The sequence below is a fragment of the Bubalus kerabau genome, chromosome X (genome assembly GCF_029407905.1).
Source record: "Bubalus kerabau isolate K-KA32 ecotype Philippines breed swamp buffalo chromosome X, PCC_UOA_SB_1v2, whole genome shotgun sequence".
In the NCBI taxonomy this organism is placed as follows: Eukaryota; Metazoa; Chordata; class Mammalia; order Artiodactyla; family Bovidae; genus Bubalus; species Bubalus kerabau.
The window spans coordinates 129,467,855-129,485,256 of NC_073647.1; positions in this window are offsets into that span (position 1 = coordinate 129,467,855).

The window sequence follows — 17,402 nt, forward strand, 5'->3', positions numbered from 1 at the left end:
TGCATTTGAACTGTGAGGTCTACTAGTATGTAAGTTTCTCTCTCTCAGTAAGTATGTGCTATCGTGTTATTACACGATCCACGATTGGTTGAATCCACAGATGCAGAACCAGGGATACAGAGAGCTGACTAAACAGTTATTTGCAAATGTGACTGTGTCAGAGGGTTGGCATCCCAAACCCCTGCTTTGTTCAAGGGTCAACTGTAGGTATTTTTCTGAAGACCTACAGATGTTTACAGAAAGATGTTCAACATCACTAATTATCAGGTAAATGCAAATCAAAACCACAATGAGATATCACCTCACAATCTGTTAGAATAGTTATTTTATACAAAAGACAAGAAATAAGCGTTGGCAAGGATGTGGAGAAAAGGGAACCCCTGTCCACTGTTGGTGGGAATGTAAATAGGTACAGCCACTATGGAAAACAGTATGGAGGTTTCTCAGAAAATTAAAAATAGAACTACCATATAGCCCAGCCATTTCACTTCTGGATAATTATCCGAAGAATATGTAAACTTATTCAAAACCATGTATGTACCTCTATGTTCATTGCAGCATTATTTACAATAGCCAGGCTATGGAAAAACCTAACTGTTCATCATGTATGAGTGGATAAAGATGATAGGTGTGTGTATATGAATATTACTAATTCATAAAAAGAAAACTGTGCCTGTTGGGACAGCATAGGTGGACTCTGACGGTATTATACTAAGTGAAATAAGTCAGAGAAAAACAAATACTGTATGATTTCACTTTATGTGGAATATAGAAAAAGGAAAAATCATCTCATAGATACTGAGAACAGATTGGTGGTTACCAGAGAAGAGAGTTGAAGCAAAACAGGTAAATAGGGTCAATCTGTATGGTGACAGATGGTAACTAGAGTTATGGTGGAGATCCCTTTGTAGTGTACACAAACATTAAATTATGTTTTCAGATCAGATCAGATCAGTTGCTCAGTCATGTCCGACTCTTTGCGACCCCATGAATCGCAGCACGCCAGGCCTCCCTGTCCATCACCAGCTCCCGGAGTTCACTCAGACTCACGTCCATGGAGTCAGTGATGCCATCCAGCCATCTCATCCTCTGTCGTCCCCTTCTCCTCCTGCCCCCAATCCCTCCCAGCATCAGAGTCTTTTCCAATGAGTCAACTCTTCGCATGAGGTGGCCAAAGTACTGGAGTTTCAGCTTTAGCATCATTCTTTCCAAAGCAATCCCAGGGCTGATCTCCTTCAGAATGTACTTCTTGGATCTCCTTGCAGTCCAAGGGACTCTCAAGAGTCTTCTCCAACACCACAGTTCAAAAGCATCAATTCTTTGGCGCTCAGCCTTCTTCACAGTCCAACTCTCACATCCATACATGACCACTGGAAAAACCATAGCCTTGACTAGACGAACCTTTGTTGCCAAAGTAATGTCTCTGCTTTTGAATATGCCATCTAGGTTGGTCATAACTTTTCCTTCCAAGGAGTAAGCGTCTTTTAATTTCATGGCTGCAGTCACCATCTGCAGTGATTTTGGAGCCCCCCAAAATAAAGTCTGACACTGTTTCCACTGTTTCCCCATCTATTTCCCATGAAGTGATGGGACCAGATGCCATGATCTTCGTTTTCTGAATGTTGAGCTTTAAGCCAAGTTTTTCACTCTCCTCTTTCACTTTCATCAAGAGGCTTTTTAGTTCCTCTTCACTTTCTGCCATAAGGGTGGTGTCATCTGCATATCTGAGGTTATTGATATTTCTCCTGGCAATCTTGATTCCAGCTTGTGTTTCTTCCAGCCCAGCGTTTCTCATGATGTACTCTGCATATAAGTTAAATAAGCAGGGTGACAATATACAGCCTTGACGAACTCCTTTTCCTATTTGGAACCAGTCTGTTGTTCCATGTCCAGTTCTAACTGTTGCTTCCTGACCTGCATACAAATTTCTCAAGAGGCAGATCAGGTGGTCTGGTATTCCCATCTCTTTCAGAATTTTCCACAGTTTATTGTGATCCACACAGTCAAATTATGTTTTAGGTCAAGTAAAAAATAAATGTTCAAAATGAGATCTTTACTGAAGAGATAAAAGTCATTTAAAAGAACTAAGCAAAATTTCTGGAGCTAAAAAAAAATTCAATGATGAAGTGAAAAATGCAATAGAGAGCACCTGGAATAAAGCAGAGCAAACAGAAGACAGAATAAATGAGATGATAGGAATTTTGAAATAACCCAGTCAGAAAAGAACAAAAAAAAAAAAAAAGAATGAAAAAGAGAAGAAAGTGTATGTGACTTGTAGGAGTCCAGCAAAGAAGTAAATATTAGAATATTCAGGGTTTTACAAAAAGAAGAAAGGGAGAAGGGGGCAGATAGCTTATCTAAAGAAAAACAGCTCAAAGAACTCAAACCTGGAATGTGAATTAGACATCCAAATTCATGAAGCTAATAGATTAATTTACTATCTCAAAGCAAAAAGATCTTCTCCAAGACATTAATATGAAACTGTCAAAACTCAAAAATAAAGAGAATCCCAAGAGCAGCCATGGAAAAGAAATTATAATCTACAAAAGGAAGCCCCATTAGGCTATCAATGGGTTTCTCAGCAAATACTCTACAGGTCCAGATTAAGTGAAATGACACATCCAAAGAGTTTAATGAAAAAAAATCACCAGCCAAGTATATTCCATCCTGAATTTTGAAAGAGAAATGAAGACTTTCCAAGACAAACAAAAGCTGAGCGAGTTCATCACCACTAGCTCTATCTTGTAAGAAATGTTGAAAGTAGTTTTTCAAGCGGAAATGAAATGACATCAATCAGTGACATGAAAACATATGAAAATACACAGCACACTGGTGAAGAAAAATAAGCAGTCAGATTTAAAAACTCATTACATAATGCAACAGTGTGTTAACCACTTAACTATAGTACAAAGATAAAAGGAAAACAATAATTATAGCTACTGCAATTTGTTAATGAATATACAATATAAAAAGAGGTAAATAATGGCATCAGAAATAGAAAAGGGGGGAGTAAAAGGGTGAAGTTTTGTAGACAATTGAAGTTAAGTTGCTATCAGCTTAAAATGTACTGTTTTTTTCTATGAGATGTCTAACATAAGCCTTATGGTTACTACAAAGTAAAAATCTAGAATAGATGCACAAAAGATAATCAGAAATAGAGCCACAGAAAAATCACCTACTTACAAAGATACATATAAACAGAGGGGAAAAGAATCAATGGAAGTACAAAACAGAAAACAGAAAGATGGCATTAGTAAGTTCTTAGATATCAACACTGACTCTAAATGCAAGTGGACTGAATTCACCAAACAAAATGCACAGTGACTGAATGCATTTAAAAAAAATCAAGACCCAACCAAATGCTGTGTACAAGAAACTCACTTCAACTTTAAGGACATACACATAGGCTCAAAGTGAAGGGATAGAAAAAATATATTTCATAAGTGGAAAACGAAAGAAAGCAGAGGTAGTTACACTTTTATCAAACAGTGCGTACTTGAAGTCCAAATTGATAACAAGACAAAGTCATGTAATGATAAAGGGATCAGTCATCAAGAAAATATAACAATCATAAATATCTACATATACAGCAGAGCACATAAATATATTAAGAAAATACTAACAGATCTGAATGGATAAATAAATAATAATAGTAGGGGATCTCAGTATCCAACTTTCAGCAATGGATAAGAAACCCAAGAAAGAAACACTGGACTTGAACCATACATTAGACCAAATGGACTTACCAGACGTTTGTAAAATATCCCATCCATTTTTCCATTTTTTTCAAATGCACATGGAACATTTTCCAGAAGTGATCAAATGATAGTACTCAAAACAGTTAGCAAATTTAAGAAGACTGAAATCATACCAAGTATCTTTCCAACCACAACTATATGAAACTAGAAGTCACAAGAAGAAAGCTGGAAAATCTAGGAATATGTGAAAATTTAACAACGACTGCTCAACAACCTTGGGTCAAAAAAGCAATTTTTAAAAATCTCTCAAATGAAACAGAAAAATAACATATCAAAACCTATAGGATGCTAAAAAAAACAGTTTTGAAAGTTTATAGTGATAAATACATATATTACAAAAACAAATTACAAACAAACAACTTTACACCTCAAGGAACTAGAAAAAGAAAAACTAAGCCCAAAATGAGCAGAAGGAAGAAAGTAACAAATTTCCAAATGGGAATAGAGACCAGAAAAATAGAAAAAAAAATAAACTAAGAATGGATTCTTTGAAAAAATAAGCAGAATTGATGAATCTTTAAGTAGACTAAGAAAGTAAGACTCAACATCAGAAATCTAAAATATGACACAAATGAACTTATCTACAAACAGAAACAGATTGGCATATATAGAGAACAGAGCTGTGGTTGCCAGTGCGGTGGGGGAGGGATGGACTGGAGTCTGGAGTTAGTGGATGCAAACTATTACATTTAGAATGGATAAATAACAAGGTCCTACTGTATAGCACAGGGAACTATATTCAGTATTCTGTGATCAACCATAACAGAAAAGAAGGTGAAAAAAATGTATATATGTGTAACTGAATCACTTTGCTGTACAGTAGAAATCAACACACACTGTAAATCAACTACAATAAAATAATATTAAAGAATAACATCAGAAATCAAAGAGGAGACATTACAACTGATACTATAGAAATACAAAGAATTATAAGAGACTCCTCTGAATAATTATATGCTGGGAGATTACATAACCTAGAAGAGAAAATGGATAAATTCCTAGAAACACACAATCTTATACCAAGACTGGATCATGAATAGGTAAATTGAACACACCAAGTAAGGAGATTGAATCAGTAATCAAAAACTTTCCAACACAGAAAACCTCAGGATCAGATGGCTTTACTGGTGAGTTCTACCAAAATTTGAGAGAAAAATTAATATCAATCTTTCTCAAACTCTTCCAAAAATTCCAAGGAAGAGGGAATACTTCCAAAATTATTTCATCAGGCCAGCATTATCCTGATATCAAAGTCAGGTAAAGGCACTACAACAAAACTACAGATCAGTATCCTGATAAATACAGATGCAAAACCTCTGTAACAGCAAACCAAAATTGATAACACATTAAATAAGGATTATATACCACAAACAAATGGAGTTTATCCCTGGGATGCAAGGCTAGTTCAACATATATAAATCAATTAATATCATATACCAATTTAATAGAATGAAAGGAAAAAATCATATGATCATTTCATTAGGATGCAGAAAAAGCATCTAATAAAATGTAACATCCTTTCATGATTAAAAAAAGAAACTGGGTATATAAAGAACGTGGTGGTGGTAATTTAGTCACTAAGTCGTGTCCAACTTTCGTGACCCTATGAACTGTAGCCTGCCAGGCTCCTCTGTCCATGGGGTTCTCCAGGCAAGAATACTGGAGTGGGTTGCCATTTCCTTCTCCATATAAAGACTGTATGTCAACATAATAAAAATCATATGAAACAACACTGCAGCTAACACTGTATTTCAAGGGTGCAAAACTAAAAACTTTCCTGTAAGACCAGCAACATAACAAGGGAGCTCATTCTCACCACTCTTATTGAATGTAGTACTGGAATCCTAGCTAGAGAAATCAGGCAAGACAAAAAATAAAAGGCATCTAAATCAGAAAGGAAGAAGTCAATTGTCACGATTTGCAGATGATATAACAGAAAATCCTCAAGACTCAACCAAAATAATGGCTGGAATAAACTGACTCAATAAAGTTGCAGGATAAAAATCAATGCACAGAAATCAGTTTTTATACACTAACAGTAAAACATCTGAAAGAGAAACAAAAGTATCCCACTCATAATGCAATCAGAAACAATGCTTAGGAATAGATTTAATCCAGGAGATAAAAGATCTGTATATTGAAAACTACGACTTTGATCAAAGACATTGAAGTCAAACAAAGGAAAATATTCTGAGTTCATACATCAGAAGAATTATTATTAGAATGTCCATACTATTCAAAGCCATCTATAGAGTCAATGCATTCCCTATTAAAATTCCAGTGGGATTTTTCATAGAAATAGAAAAAATTCTAAAATTTGTATAAAACTACAGAATGCCCTGAATAACCAAAAGGTCAACAATGGAAACATCACACTTCTTGGTTTCAAACCATACTATAACGCTATAGTAACTTAAACAGTATGGTACTGGTATAAAAATAGACATTTTGAGCACTGGAACAGAATAACCCCCAGAAATAAACTCTTGCATTTACAGTCAAGTAGTATTTGACAAAGGAGCCAAATACACTCAATGGGGAAGCGTAGTGTATTTATTTAACAATAGGGTTGGGAAAACTGGATAACCATGTGCAGAAGAATCAAATAAAAACAGTATATAATATCATTTACATTGAAAATCTAAGGGAACTCCTGGCACTTCGGTGGTTTGGAGTCCAGACTTTCACTGCTGAGGGCCCAGGTTCAATCCCTGGTTGAGGAAATAAGATCCCACAAGCTGCACGGCATGGCCAAAAGAAAAAAAAAAAAAAGCCAAACTTGTAAAATCAGAGAGTAGAATGGTGGTTACCAGAGGCTGGGGAGCAGAGGAATTAGGGAGATGTTGTTTTTAAGGGTACAAACTTGCAAAAAGCATAGGTAAATAAGTTTTGGAGATCTAACACACAGCATAGTAATACAGCCAACAATACTGTATTATAAGTCTCAAAGTTGCCGAGAGTTCAGTGCTTAACTGTTCCCACCACAAAAAGAGAACTAGGTGATATAATAGAGGTGTTAGCTAACACTATGGTGTTAATATCACGTTATATGTAAATGTATTACATACATCTTAAACTTATACATGTGTGCTGAGTCACTCAGTCGTGTCTGACTCTTTGCAACCCCATGGACTATAGCCTGCCAGGCTCCTCTGTCCATGGGATTCTCCAGGCAAAAATACTGGAGTGGATTGCCATACCCTCCCCTCCAAGTGATCTTCCCAAGGCAGGGATGGAACCCAGGTCTCTGGCATTGCAGGCAGATTCTTTACTTTTTGAGCCCAGGTTGTGTCAATCATTTCAATAATAAATTTTTAACATTAAGAAACTATAGAAGTCTACACTTTTGGAAATATTTGCATTTACTCATTAGTATACATAATTCATGTAAATTTTATTTTTGCATTCTAAGGCAGTCCTTGAAAGCATAATACATTTTTTAAAAAGTCTGTGTGGGCCCTGCAGTGACTCATGTTTATTAATGGAGAAGATTCAAAGGAAACTGCTGGGTAACAGCTTCTGTAGCTAGTATATATTTGCCTTTCATGAAAAACCAAACCTGCACCAGAACCCCAGCTGAAGGCTGAAACTGCTTGCTTAGTATTCTCAAGCAGTCCTTGCACTGGTGAATATGGGCAGGGAAAATTTGAGGGGCCCATCAAAACAGATTGTTTCTTTTGCTCTAGTCATGAAGGGAATATTTTCAGAGTGGATAGGGAGTTCCTTGGGGGTCGACATTGGAGTTTCCATTGTTGATCTGCTTTCAAAATACCTTCACCCCACATGATGGTGAGTCATTTTGTGCTGATGTTCGAATCCCTAGTCATGAGTTTGAGCAAACTCTGGGAGATGGTGAAGGAAAGGGAAGGCTGGCGTACTGCAGTCCACGGGGTCAAAAAAAGTCGGACGCGACTGAGTGACAGAACAACAACAAATTTTGTGCTGATGTTCAAGTCCCCAGTACTGGTTGTTCTGAGGCTCAAGTTTATGCTGCCCTTTGCTCCACTTGGTTCAGCCTCAAAACACGCAGGGGGCTTCCAATGACTCTTTCTTTGGCTGAAGCTATATAGTAGTTAGCTTTTACTACTTGACAAACTACTGCAAAACTCTGGCTTAGAACAAACATTAATTGAGCTCACGATACTGTGAGTCAGCTGGCTGACGCTGGGCTACCCGGGTTGATCTCGTCCAGCTGCAAGCACTCTTCAAACCCCTGACAGCCTCAGACTTTTTCAGCTCCCCCCGGTCAAAGCAAGTCACATGATCATCCCAGATTCAAGAGGCAGATAGACTATCCCCTTGTGAAGAGAGAAAAACAATTACGGCCAGGTCTGCAATCCACCACAGTTTGCTTAAACTGATTTCCTATAGCTTGTAATGAACCACTGATGAAAACTTTTAATTAATTTTTTTTGGCCACATCACATGGCTTGTGGGATCTTAGTTCCCTGACCAGGGAGTGAACCCAGGCCCTCAGCAGTGAAAATGTGGAGTCCTAACCACTGGACTGTGAGGGAATTCCCCATTTTTAATTTTTAAAGTGTTAATATAATGTTTTTATAATCATATCTCATTGGCACAATGATCACACAGCTAATCAGACAAACTTTACAAGAAATACATTAAGTTGATAAAACCAACAGTGACTACAAACCAATTTCCTGCTGGCATTTTAACCCTTAAAAATGGGTAATCCCACTTTCAAATACTTTAGATGGGCTACTTAATGATCTTGGAGACTCACATTGTGTGTATACATATATGTTGCGTCCTGAAACTACTTCCTTTGTAAATTTAGTCCATAATATTCCCAGTGCTTTTTCTACTAGTAGGCAAGGAGGGAAATTTCTGGAAACTGCTGTTGTGGCAAACACAATAACGGCTCACACATTCTGTTGCAGAAAAGAGCAGTTCTGATGACTTTGTCACACTTGGTGTATATTTTACCAGAAATGCTAGAGGTTTACATTTAAAACCCCTCCCAAAGTGGCAGAAGTGGCTCAGCACATAATGTTGCATCTTCCAGCTCAATAAAACACTTCTGTATCCTCAAGCAGTGATGAGGCCATCTGGAGCCTGGCATGACCAGACCAACGGGCAACACTGGTTACTACTCCTTCTCCTCAAGGAACTTTAACTAAAATCTCCTTTTAAAGCAAAGCATCTGGACCTATTTATCACCATTTAACAATGCAAATGGGGTTGCATCTTAACAAGAGGGCTGTATTAAGATGCTGAGGATATAGCAAAAAGAAATTCAATAAGGACAGAAATGACTGTCAACATCTCACCTTGCCCAAAACTTAGAACTCAGTGTCCTGGGTGGCAAAAAAATCCCCACTCTCTGTTTCTGTATTTGAGAGTCTCCTTGACTTTTCAAAATAAGATAAAAAGTTCTGATTCTTCAGAAACAGATGTCACTTCATCAACACTGAACATTTCCTGACCCACTCACACACATATACACAGAAATCTAACAAACTCCTGAATGAATCCTAACTTCTCAGAGGCCTCCTCATCCAGCCCCTGACCCCCGATTCATGGTTCCTTCCTCAGGGCCAGTACTGAATCTTAAAGGCTCTTCAGTAATGCAGTAACACCTTAGGTTCCTGTTTAGAAAACTGTTTGAGCCGCAAGACTGGGAGCTAGCTCCTGCTGGGTTAAAGAAGGAACCCCAAACAGAGATGCTTAAAGAAACAATCGTTTCATTGCTCATGATCCTGTGGGCAAAGCAAATCACGTGGCCAAACCCTGAGTCTGTGCCCGTACGGACCAGTTAAAGGTGTGGCTAAGGAAGGTGGAAACAAAGGGGACCAGCACTGAGTCATTTACTGCAGAGGGGTTCATCATTTCACCTGTGAACTCCTTCAAAACTTGTGGCTGGATTTTCTACGACCCTGGTGACTTTTTTCTTTTGACATGAGAGACAATGAGGCTTTGTTAGTTGCTCAGTCATGTCTGACTCTGCAACCCCATGGACTGTAGCCTGCCAAGCTCCTCTGTCCATGGAATTCTCCAGGATAAGGAGGATAATCAGGGGACAGGAAAGTATGTATGTTCTCTTTTCATTTCTATTTATGTTTACGTCGACTTCAATGTATACTCTTTTTTTTTTTTAAACTGAGACTAGCCTAGTGTTTTACAAACCAAGAGAATTCATCCTGCCAACTTTATAGAAATATTAAGTAACCATGACCACAGCATGTTATCCCCTAGAACCTCACCACTGCCTGTAGATCTACATTCAGAGAAGTAGCTATTTCCATTTATTTTTTTATTTACAAGTTAGTTCTCTATTTACACAAAAGACACCACTTAATTGACTGTTTCAAGTATAAAAAAGAATTCTTGTTCTTTTGATCACTATTTTTATCTCTTGAAAATGCTCTAATTGAATGATTCATTCATTCCAAAAATAGTATTTAGCTTCTTATGTGCAAGAAACACAATGCCATGGAAGATACTGTTTTCCTATTTGCTCTCCCCTCCCTATCCCAAGCTAATTCATTCATTTCTTATTTGTCCAGCAAATATATACTGAGTATATTACAGGCCAAGTGCAATGACAACTCTGCATAGCAAACTCATACATTCAATCCACACCTATGTACTGAGTGTCCGTTATGTGGCAGGTACTATACCAGGCACAGCTCCAAGGGTGAGCTAAATTCGGCAGGCTTTTCTTTCTGTGGTTTACAGTGGACTTGGGAATACAGACAATCGGAAAAAAAAAAAATCACACAAACATGAGTATATTCAATCACAAAATGAGATAAAAGTACAACAAAGGAAAAGAACAGCCTGCACTAGGGAGCTACAAATTCCCTAAGTGATGCCTGAGGTGAGATGAGAGGTCTGGGAAAAGCCAGCGGGGCAACAAGAGAAGAATCCATGGCACAAGCCCCAGCCCAGAACTGAAGGAAGGGGGGGGAGGGGAGGGGAGGGTTTTTTGAGCCCAAGGCACCCTTTCTCCTTGTTTGGCCCTTCAGTAAACCCTTCTGTGCTCTAAACTTGGACGATTTGATGTGCTTGGCTTCAGCTGGGCATGGGCACACACACTCACATTTGGTAACACTATGAAGGGCTGTCGGTCACAGTAACTACATGGGCTTTTATCTTAAGATAAATGAGAGTGATGGAAGGATTTTAACTGGCAGGGGGACACGGTCAGATTTGTTTCTAAAGTGACTGCTCTGTTACTTTGGAGAAGACACTGGTGTGGGGGCAGGGAGATGAGGAGAAGTCCCTGTTGAGTAGTTCAGGAGGGAGCCTTGACTATGGTGGCGCCAGTGTCAGTGGAGAAGAGGAGATGGATTGTGGATTTATAGGAGGTAAAAACAACATACTCTGGCGATGGGTGTGCACAAGCTTAGAGAAAAGGGGGTATCAAAGCCGACTACAAGATCAATGGCTCAATAATACCTTTAGTAAGCTTTCTACCTCTAATCTACACCCAATTCTAATCTGTGTTTTTAATTCTAAACTGTTTTTTTTTTTCCCCCTCACCACCACCCTCTTAAGGCAACTCAGTTCTGATGCCATCTACCTGGAGATGCATAAGATACCACAGGTTAAGGGCCCCTTTCAGACACCAATCACAAGTCAGGGTTGTTACCTGTGCTTCTGACCCACCAGGTATAGATCAAATCACGACCCCCTCCCCTCAGGTCTGATTAACTCATTCGAGCAGCTCACAAAACTCAGAGAAACATGTGACTTACTAGTGTATGGGGATATGAGGAAAGGCCACAACTCGGGAACAGCCGGAGAGAAGACAGGCGCGGGGCATGTGGAAAGGACTGCAGAGCTGCCATGCCTTCTCTAGGTGTGCCGCTCTTCTCAGTGCTCACCAGCCTGGAAAAGCTCTGAACCCCATCCCTTTGGGTTTTTCTGGAGGCTTCATTACACTGGCCATTGGTGATAGAACTCAACCACCCGTGGCCCTCTTCCCCAGCAATCTGCAGGGGAGTGGGTAGGACTGAAAGTTCCACCCTCTTATTACATGGAACCAGCCCTGCCCCAAGCTTAGATGTGTTCCAAATGGCCTTATTAACATAACAAAAGACACCTTTTTATTAATACTACTCTCATCGCATGCAATTTCAAAGTTTCAGGAGCTCTGTGCCAGAAATGGAGACGAAGACCAAATATACACATTATTATAAATCACAGTATCACATTACCAACTTGTTAGGAACAAGACACTTCCTTTTGAGTAAGAATTGCAGAGGCCATCCACGAGGTCACCCACAAGATGTATCCATTAGTTTCTAACTGTGACATAAACCACTTCCAAAATGTAATGGCTTAAAACAACAATCATTTATTTACTCACAGTTTTGAGGTTTGGCAATTGGAGCTATGCTTCTGTGGGTCGTTCCCCTCCTGCGGGCCTCTGCACTCAGGCTGGTGAGTGCAATCAGCTGGAAGTTTAACTGACTAAGGGCCTTCAGCTGAGATGACCTAGTGACTGGTTCCACCTGATCTCAGCTTCCAGGGGGCAAGCCTGACTTCTTTCCACAGCGGTCTCAGGGCTCCAAAGAACGAGAGGTGACTCCCAAAAGGCTATCACTTTTCAAGCTTTTTTGCTTGCACTTTACTTTTGCCTCACTGGACAATACAAGTCACGCAGTCAAGCCCAGAGTCATTGTACAAGAGGCTCACTCAGGGGCATGGATATAGGGAGCTGTGACCAAACAGGGGAAAAACACTGAAACACTCTGCCACACGTTTGTTTGTTTTTTTTTTTTTTAATTTTGTATTTTTGGCCAAACTGAACAGCATGTGGGATCCGGGTCAAGGATTGAACCCACACCCCCTGAATTGGAAGCACAAAGTCTCAACGACCGGACCACCAGGGAATTCCCAGTTTCATTGTTTTAGCTATGAATGACTTGAAAACTTCTGGGAGGATTTCCTACTATTTTATACTATAATATCTCAGGGGTTTACTTACATTTATGTAGAATCAATGCATTGTGACTGCCAACTAAAGAACGTCGCGCAGCACCTGCTCTCCAAGGATTGCCATCCACTACTGCAGTCACCGACCTTCAGCACCCCCCGAAAGGCATCAGGGCCGAAATCTGGAATGAGGCACTCTGTGAGCTGGGAAAACTGGCAGAACAGGCCTTCAGACACGTGTTTTCAGGAGACGTTTTTATGAAACCAATTTCCTACATCTTCCCGTACTTAGAAAAGCACTAAAACCATTAACTAAGAGGTCTGTTCCTCGTGACTAGTAGTTACCTTCTACCAAGACGGGCCATGATAGCACGTAACCCTTCTATAAAACCAGCACAATCACAAAATACTCCCCTTTGGAATAGTTCCCCAGAGCTATCTGAGAGGCTGTCTTCTGAGCTATAGTTCCAGGAAGTCCCCAAATAAAACTCAAACCTCCCATATTGTGTGGTTTTATTTCAGTCAACATTATCTAGGTACAACTACTGTTTGATCTGGTGTTCTTCATCTAGTGTCACACACAGTGTATCAAGAAAATAGTTTGCCTAGTAAAACACCCCCTTATTCCCTGCAAAATCTCATACTTTATATACCTATTGTTGCCCTGCTGTACCCTCAAAACAAGGCAAACTATATAAAATATACAACACTTATCTAAATCACCTAACAAACATTACCTTTATTTCATGAGACTAAAGTTAGTAATTACCCCAAATTAGCCTCCTAACTATATCTATGCATTACTTAGGTGTGTAAAGTTCATAAAGACAGGCATCCCCCTCAATCTGCCATTTACTGCCAACAAAATCAAAATGAAAGTACATTTTAATAATCTCCAAAAGAAAAAAATATTTCAATACTAATTTTACCACAAGCCAAACTACCATACCAAATACCAATATTATCACTTAAATACATAATTTTTATACATATAAAATCCAACTCAACCTGTTAATGTAGCTTAATAATTAAAGCAAGGCACTGAACTTCCCTGGTGGTCCAGTGGATAAGAATCCACCTGCCAATGTAGGAGACATGGGCTTGATCCCTAGTCTGGGAAGACTCCACATGCCACGGAGCAACTAAGCCCTCAAGCAGGCCCCACTCTTCAGACTGAGAGCCAGAACTACTGAAGTCCAAGCGTCTAGAGCCTGTGTGTGCTCTGCAACCAGAGAAGGCACAGCAATGAGAAGCCCGTGCACAACAAGAGAGTAGAGAGTAGCCCCTGCTTCCCACAACTAAAGAAAAGCCCATGCAGCAATGAAGACCAACCAAAAAGAGAATAAATATTTTTTTTAATTAAAAAAAAATCAAGGCACTGAAAAATACTTCGATGAGTTTACTAACTCGGAAAACATAAGGTTTGGCCCCAGCCTTTCTATGAGTTTCAAGTAAAATTACATATACAAGTTCCTGCAGCCCAGTGAGAATGCCCTCTAAATCATAAAAGATCAAAAGGAGCAGGCATCAAGCACACTAAAAACTGGCTCACAACATCTTGCTTAACCATACCCCACAGGAAACAGCAGTGCTAAAAAGTAAGCTTGTAACCGAAAGTTTAAGCTACATTAAATAAACAGCACAATTGCACTCAACTCACAGGCTAGTAAAGTGATGCTTAAAATTCTCCAAGCCAGGCTTCAGCAATGAGTGAACTGTGAACTTCCAGATGTTCAAGCTGGTTTTAGAAAAGGCAGAGGAACCAGAGATCAAATTGCCAACATCCGCTGGATCATGGAAAAAGAAAGAGAGTTCCAGAAAAATATCTATTTCTGCTTTATTGACTATGCCAAAGCCTTTGACTGTGTGGATCACAATAAACTGTGGAAAATTCTTCAAGAGATGGGAATACCAGACCACCTGACCTGCCTCTTGAGAAACCTATATGCAGGTCAGGAAGCAATAGTTAGAACTGGGCATGGAACAACAGACTGGTTCCAAATAGGGAAAGGAGTATGTCAAGGCTATATATTGTCACCCTGTTTATTTAACTTATATGCAGAGCACATCATGAAAAACGCTGGGCTGGATGAAGCACAAGCTGGAATCAAGATTGCCGGGAGAAATATCAATAACCTCAGATATGCACATGACACCACTCTTATGGCAGAAAGCAAGGAAGAGCTAAAGAGTCTTTTGATGAAAGAGGAGAGTGAAAAAGTTGGGTTAAAACTCAACATTCAGAAAACTAAGATCATGGCATCCAGTCCCATCACTTTGTGGCAAATAGATGGAGAAACAGTGGCAACAGTGGCAGACTTTATTTTTGGGGGCTCCAAAATCACTGCATATGGTGACTGCAGCCATGAAATTAAAAGATGCTTACTGCTTGGAAGAAAAGTTATGACCAACCCAGACAGCATATTAAAAAGCAGAGACATTGCCAACAAAGGTCCATCTAGACAAGTCTATGGTTTTTCCAGTAGTCATGTATGGATGTGAAAGGTGGACTATACAGAAAGCTGAGCACCGAAGAATTGATGCTTTTGAACTGTGGTGTTGAAGAAGACTCTTGAGTGTCCCTTGGACTTCAGGAGATCCAACCAGTCCATCCTAAAGGAAATCAGTCCTGAATGTTCATTGGAAGGACTGATGTTGAAGCTGAAACTCCAATACTTTGGCCACCTGATGTGAAGAGCTGACTCATTTGAAAAGATGCTGATGCTGGCAAAGATTGAAGACGAGAAGAGAAGGGGACGACAGAGCATCACCAACTCGATGGACATGAGTTTGAGCAATCTCAAGGAGTTGGTGATGGATAGGGAAGCCTGGCGTGTTGCAATCCATGGGGTCGCCAAGAGTCAGACATGACTGAGCAACTGAACTGAGCAGAAGTGATTGCAAATAAAACTAGCCTCCAGGCATTAACTCAAAGACTGACATCTGCCTACTGAAACGAAGCATGCAGGGAACCAGGAGCTTCCTAGTCTCATCTTTGTTGTGCACTTAGTATTTGTATGACCATGGCAAGATGTTTAACCTGTGAGTCAGTTTCTACATCTGTAAAATCAGAGATTTGGATGTCACATACTATAGTGACATCACTTTAGTGAGTGTTTACCCTGAAGGTTTGCATGTGGTTGTGTGTGAAGACAGCCTTCATTTAATTCCCTCCTATATCACTTAGCTAGTGCCTAACATTGTCTCATCGTTTTCAAAAGGGATATAAATAAGCATGTGTTAGGAAGATTAAACACAAATAGGGATGTAAAATACTTATGATATATAGAATCTCTCAAATTTTAACTGTTATGAGTTTTTAAGCCATCAAAATCCCTTAAATATTTTTGTTTAATTTTAGTATAAAGCCTTCTATTTGCAATATGAATAGCAATATGAATTTGCAGTATGAATAAACTCTTCTGGTTCAGCCTTTTAAATTATGTTCCAAGTTTGATCATAAGTACAAAAGAAAAACATAGTATATTTTATTACATATGCTTTATTGTATGGAAAAGTATTTCTGAAGATACGGAGTTCCAAGAGCTAAACTAATTAGTCAATGAAAAATGTAATGTAAACCTCTTTAATGAGTAAGTCAGTGCTGTGCTGTGCTGTGCTTAGTCACTCAGTCCTGTCCAACTCTTTGCAACCCCATGGACTGTAGCCCACCAGGCTCCTCTGTCCGTGGGATTCTCCAGGCAGGGATAGTGGAGTGGGTTGCCATGCCCATCTGCAGGGAATCTTTCCACCCCAGGGATCAAACACAGGTCTCCCCCATTGCAGGTGGATTATTTACAGTCTGAGCCACAAGGGAAACAGTGTAAATCAATATAAAATGCTTATTTCTACATGGATTTTGGCGTATTTCAAATCTTTGCTCTTAAAAAGAATTTATAATCTAGATATCAAAGTAAGAAGTAAACAGTAAAAGTATAATTCATAGTTGTTAAGAACAAATGTTAATTACTGGACTTTGAACAAGTCAGATTAGCATATGATTTGGTGATGAGAAAAATCCTGAGTTAGGAAACAGTCATTCAACTGAATGTTGATAAAGGGCGAGACTGCAATGAACAAAGAGTGATGCACATGAAGTGGAAGAACGGCATGAGTATTAGAGCAGGAGTGGAAAAGACCGTGATGTGTTTTGGAGACAGTGGATAGATAGGGCTGGAGATGTGAAGGAGATAAGGCTAAAATGTTGAAACTGAGATCCTTAAATGCCTGTTTAAGGACTAGAATTTTTTATTTCAAGACAGAAAGAGGAAAGTGTAATTTTAACACAGGACAAGTAATTTGCAGGGGGTGTACCTAGCCTTTCCTAATAGCTCAGCTGGTAAAGTATCCGCCTGCAATGCAGGAGACCCTGGTTCGATTCCTGGGTCAGAAAGATCCCCTGGAGAAGGGATAGGCTATCCACTCCAGTATTCTTGGGCTTCCCTGGTGGCCCAGATGGAAAGAATTTGCCTGCAATGCAGGAGACCTGGGTTGGGAAGATCCCCTGGAGGAGGGCACGGCAAGCTTGCATGCTGATGTTATTGGCTAAGTCTAGTCTTTACATTGATCTGATTTGTTGTCATATAGCAGGTACTTTGCTCTGACTGGCTGACTTCTACCTCAGTTTGTTCTGATTGGCTGACTTCTAACCTGACCCATTTGGCTTACCTCAAGCCTGTACATTGCTCTGACACATTGCTCTGATTGGGCTGACTCCTAGCCTGAACCTTGCTCTGATTG